The sequence below is a fragment of the Aulonocara stuartgranti genome (genome assembly GCF_965226115.1).
Source record: "Aulonocara stuartgranti genome assembly, chromosome: 16".
In the NCBI taxonomy this organism is placed as follows: domain Eukaryota; kingdom Metazoa; phylum Chordata; class Actinopteri; order Cichliformes; family Cichlidae; genus Aulonocara; species Aulonocara stuartgranti.
The window spans coordinates 34273723-34293159 of record NC_138952.1 but is presented as its reverse complement, the minus strand read 5'-3'; positions in this window follow the sequence as shown (position 1 = coordinate 34293159).

Genomic DNA, 19437 nt, shown 5'->3' with positions numbered 1-19437 from the left:
AAGATAAAGCCATAAACATGTTTGTCTGAGTCTTCTATCAAAAGTTACAGCTATTTATATGAAGTTGTACAAAATAGCTTTCTTTCGCCAAGACAGTGCGTTTCTCACTGTTACATGCATTTGAATGGGGAACTCGACCGAAACAAAGTATAGGTTTTCATTATGTGAATAACTTGGAAATCTTAGCTCAAACAGCTGCAAAACCTGTTTTCCCAGCACGGAGACCTTGAGTTCTATAAGATAAAGCCATAAACATGTGTATCCGAGTCTTCTATCAAAAGTTACAGCTATTTATATGAAGTTGTACAAAATAGCTTTCTTTCGCCAAGACAGTGCGTTTCTCACTGTTACATGCATTTGAATGGGGAACTCGACCGAAACAAAGTATAGGTTTTCATTATGTGAATAACTTGGAAATCTTAGCTCAAACAGCTGCAAAACCTGTTTTCCCAGCACGGAGACCTTGAGTTCTATAAGATAAAGCCATAAACATGTGTATCCGAGTCTTCTATCAAAAGTTACAGCTATTTATATGAAGTTGTACAAAAACGCTTTCTTTCGCCAAGACAGTGCGTTTCTCACTGTTACATGCATTTTGAATGGGGAACTCGACCGAAACAAAGTATAGGTTTTCATTATGTGAATAACTTGGAAATCTTAGCTCAAACAGCTGCAAAACCTGTTTTCCCAGCACGGAGACCTTGAGTTCTATAAGATAAAGCCATAAACATGTGTATCCGAGTCTTCTATCAAAAGTTACAGCTATTTATATGAAGTTGTACAAAAACGCTTTCTTTCGCCAAGACAGTGCGTTTCTCACTGTTACATGCATTTGAATGGGGAACTCCACCGAAACAAAGTATAGGTTTTCATTATGTGAATAACTTGGAAATCTTAGCTCAAACAGCTGCAAAACCTGTTTTCCCAGCACGGAGACCTTGAGTTCTATAAGATAAAGCCATAAACATGTTTGTCTGAGTCTTCTATCAAAAGTTACAGCTATTTATATGAAGTTGTACAAAATAGCTTTCTTTCGCCAAGACAGTGCGTTTCTCACTGTTACATGCATTTGAATGGGGAACTCGACCGAAACAAAGTATAGGTTTTCATTATGTGAATAACTTGGAAATCTTAGCTCAAACAGCTGCAAAACCTGTTTTCCCAGCACGGAGACCTTGAGTTCTATAAGATAAAGCCATAAACATGTGTATCCGAGTCTTCTATCAAAAGTTACAGCTATTTATATGAAGTTGTACAAAAACGCTTTCTTTCGCCAAGACAGTGCGTTTCTCACTGTTACATGCATTTGAATGGGGAACTCGACCGAAACAAAGTATAGGTTTTCATTATGTGAATAACTTGGAAATCTTAGCTCAAACAGCTGCAAAACCTGTTTTCCCAGCACGGAGACCTTGAGTTCTATAAGATAAAGCCATAAACATGTTTGTCTGAGTCTTCTATCAAAAGTTACAGCTATTTATATGAAGTTGTACAAAATAGCTTTCTTTCGCCAAGACAGTGCGTTTCTCACTGTTACATGCATTTGAATGGGGAACTCGCCCGAAACAAAGTATAGGTTTTCATTATGTGAATAACTTGGAAATCTTAGCTCAAACAGCTGCAAAACCTGTTTTCCCAGCACGGAGACCTTGAGTTCTATAAGATAAAGCCATAAACATGTGTATCCGAGTCTTCTATCAAAAGTTACAGCTATTTATATGAAGTTGTACAAAATAGCTTTCTTTCGCCAAGACAGTGCGTTTCTCACTGTTACATGCATTTGAATGGGGAACTCGACCGAAACAAAGTATAGGTTTTCATTATGTGAATAACTTGGAAATCTTAGCTCAAACAGCTGCAAAACCTGTTTTCCCAGCACGGAGACCTTGAGTTCTATAAGATAAAGCCATAAACATGTGTATCCGAGTCTTCTATCAAAAGTTACAGCTATTTATATGAAGTTGTACAAAATAGCTTTCTTTCGCCAAGACAGTGCGTTTCTCACTGTTACATGCATTTTGAATGGGGAACTCGACCGAAACAAAGTATAGGTTTTCATTATGTGAATAACTTGGAAATCTTAGCTCAAACAGCTGCAAAACCTGTTTTCCCAGCACGGAGACCTTGAGTTCTATAAGATAAAGCCATAAACATGTGTATCCGAGTCTTCTATCAAAAGTTACAGCTATTTATATGAAGTTGTACAAAAACGCTTTCTTTCGCCAAGACAGTGCGTTTCTCACTGTTACATGCATTTGAATGGGGAACTCGACCGAAACAAAGTATAGGTTTTCATTATGTGAATAACTTGGAAATCTTAGCTCAAACAGCTGCAAAACCTGTTTTCCCAGCACGGAGACCTTGAGTTCTATAAGATAAAGCCATAAACATGTTTGTCTGAGTCTTCTATCAAAAGTTACAGCTATTTATATGAAGTTGTACAAAATAGCTTTCTTTCGCCAAGACAGTGCGTTTCTCACTGTTACATGCATTTGAATGGGGAACTCGACCGAAACAAAGTATAGGTTTTCATTATGTGAATAACTTGGAAATCTTAGCTCAAACAGCTGCAAAACCTGTTTTCCCAGCACGGAGACCTTGAGTTCTATAAGATAAAGCCATAAACATGTGTATCCGAGTCTTCTATCAAAAGTTACAGCTATTTATATGAAGTTGTACAAAATAGCTTTCTTTCGCCAAGACAGTGCGTTTCTCACTGTTACATGCATTTGAATGGGGAACTCCACCGAAACAAAGTATAGGTTTTCATTATGTGAATAACTTGGAAATCTTAGCTCAAACAGCTGCAAAACCTGTTTTCCCAGCACGGAGACCTTGAGTTCTATAAGATAAAGCCATAAACATGTGTATCCGAGTCTTCTATCAAAAGTTACAGCTATTTATATGAAGTTGTACAAAATAGCTTTCTTTCGCCAAGACAGTGCGTTTCTCACTGTTACATGCATTTTGAATGGGGAACTCGACCGAAACAAAGTATAGGTTTTCATTATGTGAATAACTTGGAAATCTTAGCTCAAACAGCTGCAAAACCTGTTTTCCCAGCACGGAGACCTTGAGTTCTATAAGATAAAGCCATAAACATGTGTATCCGAGTCTTCTATCAAAATTACAGCTATTTATATGAAGTTGTACAAAATAGCTTTCTTTCGCCAAGACAGTGCGTTTCTCACTGTTACATGCATTTGAATGGGGAACTCCACCGAAACAAAGTATAGGTTTTCATTATGTGAATAACTTGGAAATCTTAGCTCAAACAGCTGCAAAACCTGTTTGCCCAGCACGGAGACCTTGAGTTCTATAAGATAAAGCCATAAACATGTGTATCCGAGTCTTCTATCAAAAGTTACAGCTATTTATATGAAGTTGTACAAAAACGCTTTCTTTCGCCAAGACAGTGCGTTTCTCACTGTTACATGCATTTTGAATGGGGAACTCGACCGAAACAAAGTATAGGTTTTCATTATGTGAATAACTTGGAAATCTTAGCTCAAACAGCTGCAAAACCTGTTTTCCCAGCACGGAGACCTTGAGTTCTATAAGATAAAGCCATAAACATGTGTATCCGAGTCTTCTATCAAAAGTTACAGCTATTTATATGAAGTTGTACAAAATAGCTTTCTTTCGCCAAGACAGTGCGTTTCTCACTGTTACATGCATTTTGAATGGGGAACTCCACCGAAACAAAGTATAGGTTTTCATTATGTGAATAACTTGGAAATCTTAGCTCAAACAGCTGCAAAACCTGTTTTCCCAGCACGGAGACCTTGAGTTCTATAAGATAAAGCCATAAACATGTGTATCCGAGTCTTCTATCAAAAGTTACAGCTATTTATATGAAGTTGTACAAAAACGCTTTCTTTCGCCAAGACAGTGCGTTTCTCACTGTTACATGCATTTGAATGGGGAACTCGACCGAAACAAAGTATAAGTTTTCATTATGTGAATAACTTGGAAATCTTAGCTCAAACAGCTGCAAAACCTGTTTTCCCAGCACGGAGACCTTGAGTTCTATAAGATAAAGCCATAAACATGTTTGTCTGAGTCTTCTATCAAAAGTTACAGCTATTTCTATGAAGTTGTACAAAAACGCTTTCTTTCGCCAAGACAGTGCATTTCTCACTGTTACATGCATTTGAATGGGGAACTCGACCGAAACAAAGTATAGGTTTTCATTATGTGAATAACTTGGAAATCTTAGCTCAAACAGCTGCAAAACCTGTTTTCCCAGCACGGAGACCTTGAGTTCTATAAGATAAAGCCATAAACATGTGTATCTGAGTCTTCTATCAAAAGTTACAGCTATTTATATGAAGTTGTACAAAAACGCTTTCTTTCGCCAAGACAGTGCGTTTCTCACTGTTACATGCATTTTGAATGGGGAACTCGACCGAAACAAAGTATAGGTTTTCATTATGTGAATAACTTGGAAATCTTAGCTCAAACAGCTGCAAAACCTGTTTTCCCAGCACGGAGACCTTGAGTTCTATAAGATAAAGCCATAAACATGTGTATCCGAGTCTTCTATCAAAAGTTACAGCTATTTATATGAAGTTGTACAAAAACGCTTTCTTTCGCCAAGACAGTGCGTTTCTCACTGTTACATGCATTTGAATGGGGAACTCGACCGAAACAAAGTATAGGTTTTCATTATGTGAATAACTTGGAAATCTTAGCTCAAACAGCTGCAAAACCTGTTTTCCCAGCACGGAGACCTTGAGTTCTATAAGATAAAGCCATAAACATGTTTGTCTGAGTCTTCTATCAAAAGTTACAGCTATTTATATGAAGTTGTACAAAATAGCTTTCTTTCGCCAAGACAGTGCGTTTCTCACTGTTAAATGCATTTGAATGGGGAACTCGACCGAAACAAAGTATAGGTTTTCATTATGTGAATAACTTGGAAATCTTAGCTCAAACAGCTGCAAAACCTGTTTTCCCAGCACGGAGACCTTGAGTTCTATAAGATAAAGCCATAAACATGTGTATCCGAGTCTTCTATCAAAAGTTACAGCTATTTATATGAAGTTGTACAAAATAGCTTTCTTTCGCCAAGACAGTGCGTTTCTCACTGTTACATGCATTTGAATGGGGAACTCGACCGAAACAAAGTATAGGTTTTCATTATGTGAATAACTTGGAAATCTTAGCTCAAACAGCTGCAAAACCTGTTTTCCCAGCACGGAGACCTTGAGTTCTATAAGATAAAGCCATAAACATGTGTATCCGAGTCTTCTATCAAAAGTTACAGCTATTTATATGAAGTTGTACAAAATAGCTTTCTTTCGCCAAGACAGTGCGTTTCTCACTGTTACATGCATTTTGAATGGGGAACTCGACCGAAACAAAGTATAGGTTTTCATTATGTGAATAACTTGGAAATCTTAGCTCAAACAGCTGCAAAACCTGTTTTCCCAGCACGGAGACCTTGAGTTCTATAAGATAAAGCCATAAACATGTTTGTCTGAGTCTTCTATCAAAAGTTACAGCTATTTATATGAAGTTGTACAAAATAGCTTTCTTTCGCCAAGACAGTGCGTTTCTCACTGTTACATGCATTTGAATGGGGAACTCGACCGAAACAAAGTATAGGTTTTCATTATGTGAATAACTTGGAAATCTTAGCTCAAACAGCTGCAAAACCTGTTTTCCCAGCACGGAGACCTTGAGTTCTATAAGATAAAGCCATAAACATGTGTATCCGAGTCTTCTATCAAAAGTTACAGCTATTTATATGAAGTTGTACAAAATAGCTTTCTTTCGCCAAGACAGTGCGTTTCTCACTGTTACATGCATTTGAATGGGGAACTCGACCGAAACAAAGTATAGGTTTTCATTATGTGAATAACTTGGAAATCTTAGCTCAAACAGCTGCAAAACCTGTTTTCCCAGCACGGAGACCTTGAGTTCTATAAGATAAAGCCATAAACATGTGTATCCGAGTCTTCTATCAAAAGTTACAGCTATTTATATGAAGTTGTACAAAATAGCTTTCTTTCGCCAAGACAGTGCGTTTCTCACTGTTACATGCATTTTGAATGGGGAACTCGACCGAAACAAAGTATAGGTTTTCATTATGTGAATAACTTGGAAATCTTAGCTCAAACAGCTGCAAAACCTGTTTTCCCAGCACGGAGACCTTGAGTTCTATAAGATAAAGCCATAAACATGTGTATCCGAGTCTTCTATCAAAAGTTACAGCTATTTATATGAAGTTGTACAAAATAGCTTTCTTTCGCCAAGACAGTGCGTTTCTCACTGTTACATGCATTTTGAATGGGGAACTCGACCGAAACAAAGTATAGGTTTTCATTATGTGAATAACTTGGAAATCTTAGCTCAAACAGCTGCAAAACCTGTTTTCCCAGCACGGAGACCTTGAGTTCTATAAGATAAAGCCATAAACATGTGTATCCGAGTCTTCTATCAAAATTACAGCTATTTATATGAAGTTGTACAAAATAGCTTTCTTTCGCCAAGACAGTGCGTTTCTCACTGTTACATGCATTTGAATGGGGAACTCCACCGAAACAAAGTATAGGTTTTCATTATGTGAATAACTTGGAAATCTTAGCTCAAACAGCTGCAAAACCTGTTTTCCCAGCACGGAGACCTTGAGTTCTATAAGATAAAGCCATAAACATGTGTATCCGAGTCTTCTATCAAAAGTTACAGCTATTTATATGAAGTTGTACAAAATAGCTTTCTTTCGCCAAGACAGTGCGTTTCTCACTGTTACATGCATTTTGAATGGGGAACTCGACCGAAACAAAGTATAGGTTTTCATTATGTGAATAACTTGGAAATCTTAGCTCAAACAGCTGCAAAACCTGTTTTCCCAGCACGGAGACCTTGAGTTCTATAAGATAAAGCCATAAACATGTGTATCCGAGTCTTCTATCAAAATTACAGCTATTTATATGAAGTTGTACAAAATAGCTTTCTTTCGCCAAGACAGTGCGTTTCTCACTGTTACATGCATTTGAATGGGGAACTCCACCGAAACAAAGTATAGGTTTTCATTATGTGAATAACTTGGAAATCTTAGCTCAAACAGCTGCAAAACCTGTTTGCCCAGCACGGAGACCTTGAGTTCTATAAGATAAAGCCATAAACATGTGTATCCGAGTCTTCTATCAAAAGTTACAGCTATTTATATGAAGTTGTACAAAAACGCTTTCTTTCGCCAAGACAGTGCGTTTCTCACTGTTACATGCATTTTGAATGGGGAACTCGACCGAAACAAAGTATAGGTTTTCATTATGTGAATAACTTGGAAATCTTAGCTCAAACAGCTGCAAAACCTGTTTTCCCAGCACGGAGACCTTGAGTTCTATAAGATAAAGCCATAAACATGTGTATCCGAGTCTTCTATCAAAAGTTACAGCTATTTATATGAAGTTGTACAAAATAGCTTTCTTTCGCCAAGACAGTGCGTTTCTCACTGTTACATGCATTTTGAATGGGGAACTCCACCGAAACAAAGTATAGGTTTTCATTATGTGAATAACTTGGAAATCTTAGCTCAAACAGCTGCAAAACCTGTTTTCCCAGCACGGAGACCTTGAGTTCTATAAGATAAAGCCATAAACATGTGTATCCGAGTCTTCTATCAAAAGTTACAGCTATTTATATGAAGTTGTACAAAAACGCTTTCTTTCGCCAAGACAGTGCGTTTCTCACTGTTACATGCATTTGAATGGGGAACTCGACCGAAACAAAGTATAAGTTTTCATTATGTGAATAACTTGGAAATCTTAGCTCAAACAGCTGCAAAACCTGTTTTCCCAGCACGGAGACCTTGAGTTCTATAAGATAAAGCCATAAACATGTTTGTCTGAGTCTTCTATCAAAAGTTACAGCTATTTCTATGAAGTTGTACAAAAACGCTTTCTTTCGCCAAGACAGTGCATTTCTCACTGTTACATGCATTTGAATGGGGAACTCGACCGAAACAAAGTATAGGTTTTCATTATGTGAATAACTTGGAAATCTTAGCTCAAACAGCTGCAAAACCTGTTTTCCCAGCACGGAGACCTTGAGTTCTATAAGATAAAGCCATAAACATGTGTATCTGAGTCTTCTATCAAAAGTTACAGCTATTTATATGAAGTTGTACAAAAACGCTTTCTTTCGCCAAGACAGTGCGTTTCTCACTGTTACATGCATTTTGAATGGGGAACTCGACCGAAACAAAGTATAGGTTTTCATTATGTGAATAACTTGGAAATCTTAGCTCAAACAGCTGCAAAACCTGTTTTCCCAGCACGGAGACCTTGAGTTCTATAAGATAAAGCCATAAACATGTGTATCCGAGTCTTCTATCAAAAGTTACAGCTATTTATATGAAGTTGTACAAAAACGCTTTCTTTCGCCAAGACAGTGCGTTTCTCACTGTTACATGCATTTGAATGGGGAACTCGACCGAAACAAAGTATAGGTTTTCATTATGTGAATAACTTGGAAATCTTAGCTCAAACAGCTGCAAAACCTGTTTTCCCAGCACGGAGACCTTGAGTTCTATAAGATAAAGCCATAAACATGTTTGTCTGAGTCTTCTATCAAAAGTTACAGCTATTTATATGAAGTTGTACAAAATAGCTTTCTTTCGCCAAGACAGTGCGTTTCTCACTGTTACATGCATTTGAATGGGGAACTCGACCGAAACAAAGTATAGGTTTTCATTATGTGAATAACTTGGAAATCTTAGCTCAAACAGCTGCAAAACCTGTTTTCCCAGCACGGAGACCTTGAGTTCTATAAGATAAAGCCATAAACATGTGTATCCGAGTCTTCTATCAAAAGTTACAGCTATTTATATGAAGTTGTACAAAATAGCTTTCTTTCGCCAAGACAGTGCGTTTCTCACTGTTACATGCATTTGAATGGGGAACTCGACCGAAACAAAGTATAGGTTTTCATTATGTGAATAACTTGGAAATCTTAGCTCAAACAGCTGCAAAACCTGTTTTCCCAGCACGGAGACCTTGAGTTCTATAAGATAAAGCCATAAACATGTGTATCCGAGTCTTCTATCAAAAGTTACAGCTATTTATATGAAGTTGTACAAAATAGCTTTCTTTCGCCAAGACAGTGCGTTTCTCACTGTTACATGCATTTTGAATGGGGAACTCGACCGAAACAAAGTATAGGTTTTCATTATGTGAATAACTTGGAAATCTTAGCTCAAACAGCTGCAAAACCTGTTTTCCCAGCACGGAGACCTTGAGTTCTATAAGATAAAGCCATAAACATGTGTATCCGAGTCTTCTATCAAAATTACAGCTATTTATATGAAGTTGTACAAAATAGCTTTCTTTCGCCAAGACAGTGCGTTTCTCACTGTTACATGCATTTGAATGGGGAACTCCACCGAAACAAAGTATAGGTTTTCATTATGTGAATAACTTGGAAATCTTAGCTCAAACAGCTGCAAAACCTGTTTTCCCAGCACGGAGACCTTGAGTTCTATAATATAAAGCCATAAACATGTGTATCCGAGTCTTCTATCAAAAGTTACAGCTATTTATATGAAGTTGTACAAAATAGCTTTCTTTCGCCAAGACAGTGCGTTTCTCACTGTTACATGCATTTTGAATGGGGAACTCGACCGAAACAAAGTATAGGTTTTCATTATGTGAATAACTTGGAAATCTTAGCTCAAACAGCTGCAAAACCTGTTTTCCCAGCACGGAGACCTTGAGTTCTATAAGATAAAGCCATAAACATGTGTATCCGAGTCTTCTATCAAAAGTTACAGCTATTTATATGAAGTTGTACAAAAACGCTTTCTTTCGCCAAGACAGTGCGTTTCTCACTGTTACATGCATTTGAATGGGGAACTCGACCGAAACAAAGTATAAGTTTTCATTATGTGAATAACTTGGAAATCTTAGCTCAAACAGCTGCAAAACCTGTTTTCCCAGCACGGAGACCTTGAGTTCTATAATATAAGGCCATAAACATGTTTGTCCGAGTCTTCTATCAAAAGTTACAGCTATTTCTATGAAGTTGTACAAAATAGCTTTCTTTCGCCAAGACAGTGCGTTTCTCACTGTTACATGCATTTGAATGGGGAACTCGACCAAAACAAAGTATAGGTTTTCATTATGTGAATAACTTGGAAATCTTAGCTCAAACAGCTGCAAAACCTGTTTTCCCAGCACGGAGACCTTGAGTTCTATAAGATAAAGCCATAAACATGTGTATCCGAGTCTTCTATCAAAAGTTACAGCTATTTATATGAAGTTGTACAAAATAGCTTTCTTTCGCCAAGACAGTGCGTTTCTCACTGTTACATGCATTTGAATGGGGAACTCGACCGAAACAAAGTATAGGTTTTCATTATGTGAATAACTTGGAAATCTTAGCTCAAACAGCTGCAAAACCTGTTTTCCCAGCACGGAGACCTTGAGTTCTATAATATAAGGCCATAAACATGTTTGTCTGAGTCTTCTATCAAAAGTTACAGCTATTTATATGAAGTTGTACAAAATAGCTTTCTTTCGCCAAGACAGTGCGTTTCTCACTGTTACATGCATTTGAATGGGGAACTCGACCGAAACAAAGTATAGGTTTTCATTATGTGAATAACTTGGAAATCTTAGCTCAAACAGCTGCAAAACCTGTTTTCCCAGCACGGAGACCTTGAGTTCTATAAGATAAAGCCATAAACATGTGTATCCGAGTCTTCTATCAAAAGTTACAGCTATTTATATGAAGTTGTACAAAAACGCTTTCTTTCGCCAAGACAGTGCGTTTCTCACTGTTACATGCATTTGAATGGGGAACTCGACCGAAACAAAGTATAAGTTTTCATTATGTGAATAACTTGGAAATCTTAGCTCAAACAGCTGCAAAACCTGTTTTCCCAGCACGGAGACCTTGAGTTCTATAATATAAGGCCATAAACATGTTTGTCCGAGTCTTCTATCAAAAGTTACAGCTATTTCTATGAAGTTGTACAAAATAGCTTTCTTTCGCCAAGACAGTGCGTTTCTCACTGTTACATGCATTTGAATGGGGAACTCGACCAAAACAAAGTATAGGTTTTCATTATGTGAATAACTTGGAAATCTTAGCTCAAACAGCTGCAAAACCTGTTTTCCCAGCACGGAGACCTTGAGTTCTATAAGATAAAGCCATAAACATGTGTATCCGAGTCTTCTATCAAAAGTTACAGCTATTTATATGAAGTTGTACAAAATAGCTTTCTTTCGCCAAGACAGTGCGTTTCTCACTGTTACATGCATTTGAATGGGGAACTCGACCGAAACAAAGTATAGGTTTTCATTATGTGAATAACTTGGAAATCTTAGCTCAAACAGCTGCAAAACCTGTTTTCCCAGCACGGAGACCTTGAGTTCTATAATATAAGGCCATAAACATGTTTGTCTGAGTCTTCTATCAAAAGTTACAGCTATTTATATGAAGTTGTACAAAATAGCTTTCTTTCGCCAAGACAGTGCGTTTCTCACTGTTACATGCATTTGAATGGGGAACTCGACCGAAACAAAGTATAGGTTTTCATTATGTGAATAACTTGGAAATCTTAGCTCAAACAGCTGCAAAACCTGTTTTCCCAGCACGGAGACCTTGAGTTCTATAAGATAAAGCCATAAACATGTGTATCCGAGTCTTCTATCAAAAGTTACAGCTATTTATATGAAGTTGTACAAAATAGCTTTCTTTCGCCAAGACAGTGCGTTTCTCACTGTTACATGCATTTGAATGGGGAACTCCACCGAAACAAAGTATAGGTTTTCATTATGTGAATAACTTGGAAATCTTAGCTCAAACAGCTGCAAAACCTGTTTTCCCAGCACGGAGACCTTCAGTTCTATAATATAAGGCCATAAACATGTTTGTCTGAGTCTTCTATCAAAAGTTACAGCTATTTCTATGAAGTTGTACAAAATAGCTTTCTTTCGCCAAGACAGTGCATTTCTCACTGTTACATGCATTTGAATGGGGAACTCGACCGAAACAAAGTATAGGTTTTCATTATGTGAATAACTTGGAAATCTTAGCTCAAACAGCTGCAAAACCTGTTTTCCCAGCACGGAGACCTTGAGTTCTATAAGATAAAGCCATAAACATGTGTATCCGAGTCTTCTATCAAAAGTTACAGCTATTTATATGAAGTTGTACAAAAACGCTTTCTTTCGCCAAGACAGTGCGTTTCTCACTGTTACATGCATTTGAATGGGGAACTCGACCGAAACAAAGTATAGGTTTTCATTATGTGAATAACTTGGAAATCTTAGCTCAAACAGCTGCAAAACCTGTTTTCCCAGCACGGAGACCTTGAGTTCTATAAGATAAAGCCATAAACATGTTTGTCTGAGTCTTCTATCAAAAGTTACAGCTATTTATATGAAGTTGTACAAAATAGCTTTCTTTCGCCAAGACAGTGCGTTTCTCACTGTTACATGCATTTGAATGGGGAACTCCACCGAAACAAAGTATAGGTTTTCATTATGTGAATAACTTGGAAATCTTAGCTCAAACAGCTGCAAAACCTGTTTTCCCAGCACGGAGACCTTGAGTTCTATAAGATAAAGCCATAAACATGTGTATCCGAGTCTTCTATCAAAAGTTACAGCTATTTATATGAAGTTGTACAAAAACGCTTTCTTTCGCCAAGACAGTGCGTTTCTCACTGTTACATGCATTTGAATGGGGAACTCGACCAAAACAAAGTATAGGTTTTCATTATGTGAATAACTTGGAAATCTTAGCTCAAACAGCTGGAAAACCTGTTTTCCCAGCACGGAGACCTTGAGTTCTATAAGATAAAGCCATAAACATGTGTATCCGAGTCTTCTATCAAAAGTTACAGCTATTTATATGAAGTTGTACAAAAACGCTTTCTTTCGCCAAGACAGTGCGTTTCTCACTGTTACATGCATTTGAATGGGGAACTCCACCGAAACAAAGTATAGGTTTTCATTATGTGAATAACTTGGAAATCTTAGCTCAAACAGCTGCAAAACCTGTTTTCCCAGCACGGAGACCTTGAGTTCTATAAGATAAAGCCATAAACATGTGTATCCGAGTCTTCTATCAAAAGTTACAGCTATTTATATGAAGTTGTACAAAAATGCTTTCTTTCGCCAAGACAGGCGTTTCTCACTGTTACATGCATTTGAATGGGGAACTCGACCGAAACAAAGTATAGGTTTTCATTATGTGAATAACTTGGAAATCTTAGCTCAAACAGCTGCAAAACCTGTTTTCCCAGCACGGAGACCTTGAGTTCTATAAGATAAAGCCATAAACATGTGTATCCGAGTCTTCTATCAAAAGTTACAGCTATTTATATGAAGTTGTACAAAAACGCTTTCTTTCGCCAAGACAGTGCGTTTCTCACTGTTACATGCATTTGAATGGGGAACTCGACCAAAACAAAGTATAGGTTTTCATTATGTGAATAACTTGGAAATCTTAGCTCAAACAGCTGGAAAACCTGTTTTCCCAGCACGGAGACCTTGAGTTCTATAAGATAAAGCCATAAACATGTGTATCCGAGTCTTCTATCAAAAGTTACAGCTATTTATATGAAGTTGTACAAAATAGCTTTCTTTCGCCAAGACAGTGCGTTTCTCACTGTTACATGCATTTGAATGGGGAACTCCACCGAAACAAAGTATAGGTTTTCATTATGTGAATAACTTGGAAATCTTAGCTCAAACAGCTGCAAAACCTGTTTTCCCAGCACGGAGACCTTGAGTTCTATAAGATAAAGCCATAAACATGTGTATCCGAGTCTTCTATCAAAAGTTACAGCTATTTATATGAAGTTGTACAAAAATGCTTTCTTTCGCCAAGACAGGCGTTTCTCACTGTTACATGCATTTGAATGGGGAACTCGACCAAAACAAAGTATAGGTTTTCATTATGTGAATAACTTGGAAATCTTAGCTCAAACAGCTGCAAAACCTGTTTTCCCAGCACGGAGACCTTGAGTTCTATAAGATAAAGCCATAAACATGTTTGTCTGAGTCTTCTATCAAAAGTTACAGCTATTTATATGAAGTTGTACAAAATAGCTTTCTTTCGCCAAGACAGTGCGTTTCTCACTGTTACATGCATTTGAATGGGGAACTCGACCGAAACAAAGTATAGGTTTTCATTATGTGAATAACTTGGAAATCTTAGCTCAAACAGCTGCAAAACCTGTTTTCCCAGCACGGAGACCTTGAGTTCTATAAGATAAAGCCATAAACATGTGTATCCGAGTCTTCTATCAAAAGTTACAGCTATTTATATGAAGTTGTACAAAAACGCTTTCTTTCGCCAAGACAGTGTGTTTCTCACTGTTACATGCATTTGAATGGGGAACTCCACCGAAACAAAGTATAGGTTTTCATTATGTGAATAACTTGGAAATCTTACCTCAAACAGCTGCAAAACCTGTTTTCCCAGCACGGAGACCTTGAGTTCTATAAGATAAAGCCATAAACATGTGTATCTGAGTCTTCTATCAAAAGTTACAGCTATTTATATGAAGTTGTACAAAAACGCTTTCTTTCGCCAAGACAGGCGTTTCTCACTGTTACATGCATTTGAATGGGGAACTCGACCGAAACAAAGTATAAGTTTTCATTATGTGAATAACTTGGAAATCTTAGCTCAAACAGCTGCAAAACCTGTTTTCCCAGCACGGAGACCTTGAGTTCTATAATATAAGGCCATAAACATGTTTGTCTGAGTCTTCTATCAAAAGTTACAGCTATTTCTATGAAGTTGTACAAAATAGCTTTCTTTCGCCAAGACAGTGCATTTCTCACTGTTACATGCATTTGAATGGGGAACTCGACCGAAACAAAGTATAGGTTTTCATTATGTGAATAACTTGGAAATCTTAGCTCAAACAGCTGCAAAACCTGTTTTCCCAGCACGGAGACCTTGAGTTCTATAAGATAAAGCCATAAACATGTGTATCCGAGTCTTCTATCAAAAGTTACAGCTATTTATATGAAGTTGTACAAAAACGCTTTCTTTCGCCAAGACAGTGCGTTTCTCACTGTTACATGCATTTTGAATGGGGAACTCGACCGAAACAAAGTATAGGTTTTCATTATGTGAATAACTTGGAAATCTTAGCTCAAACAGCTGCAAAACCTGTTTTCCCAGCACGGAGACCTTGAGTTCTATAAGATAAAGCCATAAACATGTTTGTCTGAGTCTTCTATCAAAAGTTACAGCTATTTATATGAAGTTGTACAAAATAGCTTTCTTTCGCCAAGACAGTGCGTTTCTCACTGTTACATGCATTTGAATGGGGAACTCGACCGAAACAAAGTATAGGTTTTCATTATGTGAATAACTTGGAAATCTTAGCTCAAACAGCTGCAAAACCTGTTTTCCCAGCACGGAGACCTTGAGTTCTATAAGATAAAGCCATAAACATGTGTATCCGAGTCTTCTATCAAAAGTTACAGCTATTTATATGAAGTTGTACAAAAACGCTTTCTTTCGCCAAGACAGTGCGTTTCTCACTGTTACATGCATTTGAATGGGGAACTCGACCGAAACAAAGTATAGGTTTTCATTATGTGAATAACTTGGAAATCTTAGCTCAAACAGCTGCAAAACCTGTTTTCCCAGCACGGAGACCTTGAGTTCTATAAGATAAAGCCATAAACATGTGTATCCGAGTCTTCTATCAAAAGTTACAGCTATTTATATGAAGTTGTACAAAAACGCTTTATTTCGCCAAGACAGTGCGTTTCTCACTGTTACATGCATTTGAATGGGGAACTCGACCGAAACAAAGTATAGGTTTTCATTATGTGAATAACTTGGAAATCTTAGCTCAAACAGCTGCAAAACCTGTTTTCCCAGCACGGAGACCTTGAGTTCTATAAGATAAAGCCATAAACATGTGTATCCGAGTCTTCTATCAAAAGTTACAGCTATTTATATGAAGTTGTACAAAAACGCTTTCTTTCGCCAAGACAGTGCGTTTCTCACTGTTACATGCATTTGAATGGGGAACTCGACCGAAACAAAGTATAGGTTTTCATTATGTGAATAACTTGGAAATCTTAGCTCAAACAGCTGCAAAACCTGTTTTCCCAGCACGGAGACCTTGAGTTCTATAAGATAAAGCCATAAACATGTGTATCCGAGTCTTCTATCAAAAGTTACAGCTATTTATATGAAGTTGTACAAAATAGCTTTCTTTCGCCAAGACAGTGCGTTTCTCACTGTTACATGCATTTGAATGGGGAACTCGACCGAAACAAAGTATAGGTTTTCATTATGTGAATAACTTGGAAATCTTAGCTCAAACAGCTGCAAAACCTGTTTTCCCAGCACGGAGACCTTGAGTTCTATAAGATAAAGCCATAAACATGTGTATCCGAGTCTTCTATCAAAAGTTACAGCTATTTATATGAAGTTGTACAAAAACGCTTTCTTTCGCCAAGACAGTGCGTTTCTCACTGTTACATGCATTTGAATGGGGAACTCGACCGAAACAAAGTATAGGTTTTCATTATGTGAATAACTTGGAAATCTTAGCTCAAACAGCTGCAAAACCTGTTTTCCCAGCACGGAGACCTTGAGTTCTATAAGATAAAGCCATAAACATGTTTGTCTGAGTCTTCTATCAAAAGTTACAGCTATTTATATGAAGTTGTACAAAAACGCTTTCTTTCGCCAAGACAGTGCGTTTCTCACTGTTACATGCATTTGAATGGGGAACTCGACCGAAACAAAGTATAGGTTTTCATTATGTGAATAACTTGGAAATCTTAGCTCAAACAGCTGCAAAACCTGTTTTCCCAGCACGGAGACCTTGAGTTCTATAAGATAAAGCCATAAACATGTGTATCCGAGTCTTCTATCAAAAGTTACAGCTATTTATATGAAGTTGTACAAAAACGCTTTCTTTCGCCAAGACAGTGCGTTTCTCACTGTTACATGCATTTGAATGGGGAACTCGACCGAAACAAAGTATAGGTTTTCATTATGTGAATAACTTGGAAATCTTAGCTCAAACAGCTGCAAAACCTGTTTTCCCAGCACGGAGACCTTGAGTTCTATAAGATAAAGCCATAAACATGTGTATCCGAGTCTTCTATCAAAAGTTACAGCTATTTATATGAAGTTGTACAAAAACGCTTTCTTTCGCCAAGACAGTGCGTTTCTCACTGTTACATGCATTTGAATGGGGAACTCGACCGAAACAAAGTATAGGTTTTCATTATGTGAATAACTTGGAAATCTTAGCTCAAACAGCTGCAAAACCTGTTTTCCCAGCACGGAGACCTTGAGTTCTATAAGATAAAGCCATAAACATGTGTATCCGAGTCTTCTATCAAAAGTTACAGCTATTTATATGAAGTTGTACAAAAACGCTTTCTTTCGCCAAGACAGTGCGTTTCTCACTGTTACATGCATTTGAATGGGGAACTCGACCGAAACAAAGTATAGGTTTTCATTATGTGAATAACTTGGAAATCTTAGCTCAAACAGCTGCAAAACCTGTTTTCCCAGCACGGAGACCTTGAGTTCTATAAGATAAAGCCATAAACATGTGTATCCGAGTCTTCTATCAAAAGTTACAGCTATTTATATGAAGTTGTACAAAATAGCTTTCTTTCGCCAAGACAGTGCGTTTCTCACTGTTACATGCATTTGAATGGGGAACTCGACCGAAACAAAGTATAGGTTTTCATTATGTGAATAACTTGGAAATCTTAGCTCAAACAGCTGCAAAACCTGTTTTCCCAGCACGGAGACCTTGAGTTCTATAAGATAAAGCCATAAACATGTGTATCCGAGTCTTCTATCAAAAGTTACAGCTATTTATATGAAGTTGTACAAAAACGCTTTCTTTCGCCAAGACAGTGCGTTTCTCACTGTTACATGCATTTGAATGGGGAACTCGACCGAAACAAAGTATAAGTTTTCATTATGTGAATAACTTGGAAATCTTAGCTCAAACAGCTGCAAAACCTGTTTTCCCAGCACGGAGACCTTGAGTTCTATAAGATAAAGCCATAAACATGTGTATCCGAGTCTTCTATCAAAAGTTACAGCTATTTATATGAAGTTGTACAAAATAGCTTTCTTTCGCCAAGACAGTGCGTTTCTCACTGTTACATGCATTTGAATGGGGAACTCGACCGAAACAAAGTATAGGTTTTCATTATGTGAATAACTTGGAAATCTTAGCTCAAACAGCTGCAAAACCTGTTTTCCCAGCACGGAGACCTTGAGTTCTATAAGATAAAGCCATAAACATGTGTATCCGAGTCTTCTATCAAAAGTTACAGCTATTTATATGAAGTTGTACAAAAACGCTTTCTTTCGCCAAGACAGTGCGTTTCTCACTGTTACATGCATTTGAATGGGGAACTCGACCGAAACAAAGTATAGGTTTTCATTATGTGAATAACTTGGAAATCTTAGCTCAAACAGCTGCAAAACCTGTTTTCCCAGCACGGAGACCTTGAGTTCTATAAGATAAAGCCATAAACATGTGTATCCGAGTCTTCTATCAAAAGTTACAGCTATTTATATGAAGTTGTACAAAAACGCTTTCTTTCGCCAAGACAGGCGTTTCTCACTGTTACATGCATTTGAATGGGGAACTCGACCGAAACAAAGTATAAGTTTTCATTATGTGAATAACTTGGAAATCTTAGCTCAAACAGCTGCAAAACCTGTTTTCCCAGCACGGAGACCTTGAGTTCTATAATATAAGGCCATAAACATGTTTGTCTGAGTCTTCTATCAAAAGTTACAGCTATTTCTATGAAGTTGTACAAAATAGCTTTCTTTCGCCAAGACAGTGCATTTCTCACTGTTACATGCATTTGAATGGGGAACTCGACCGAAACAAAGTATAGGTTTTCATTATGTGAATAACTTGGAAATCTTAGCTCAAACAGCTGCAAAACCTGTTTTCCCAGCACGGAGACCTTGAGTTCTATAAGATAAAGCCATAAACATGTGTATCCGAGTCTTCTATCAAAAGTTACAGCTATTTATATGAAGTTGTACAAAAACGCTTTCTTTCGCCAAGACAGTGCGTTTCTCACTGTTACATGCATTTTGAATGGGGAACTCGACCGAAACAAAGTATAGGTTTTCATTATGTGAATAACTTGGAAATCTTAGCTCAAACAGCTGCAAAACCTGTTTTCCCAGCACGGAGACCTTGAGTTCTATAAGATAAAGCCATAAACATGTTTGTCTGAGTCTTCTATCAAAAGTTACAGCTATTTATATGAAGTTGTACAAAATAGCTTTCTTTCGCCAAGACAGTGCGTTTCTCACTGTTACATGCATTTGAATGGGGAACTCGACCGAAACAAAGTATAGGTTTTCATTATGTGAATAACTTGGAAATCTTAGCTCAAACAGCTGCAAAACCTGTTTTCCCAGCACGGAGACCTTGAG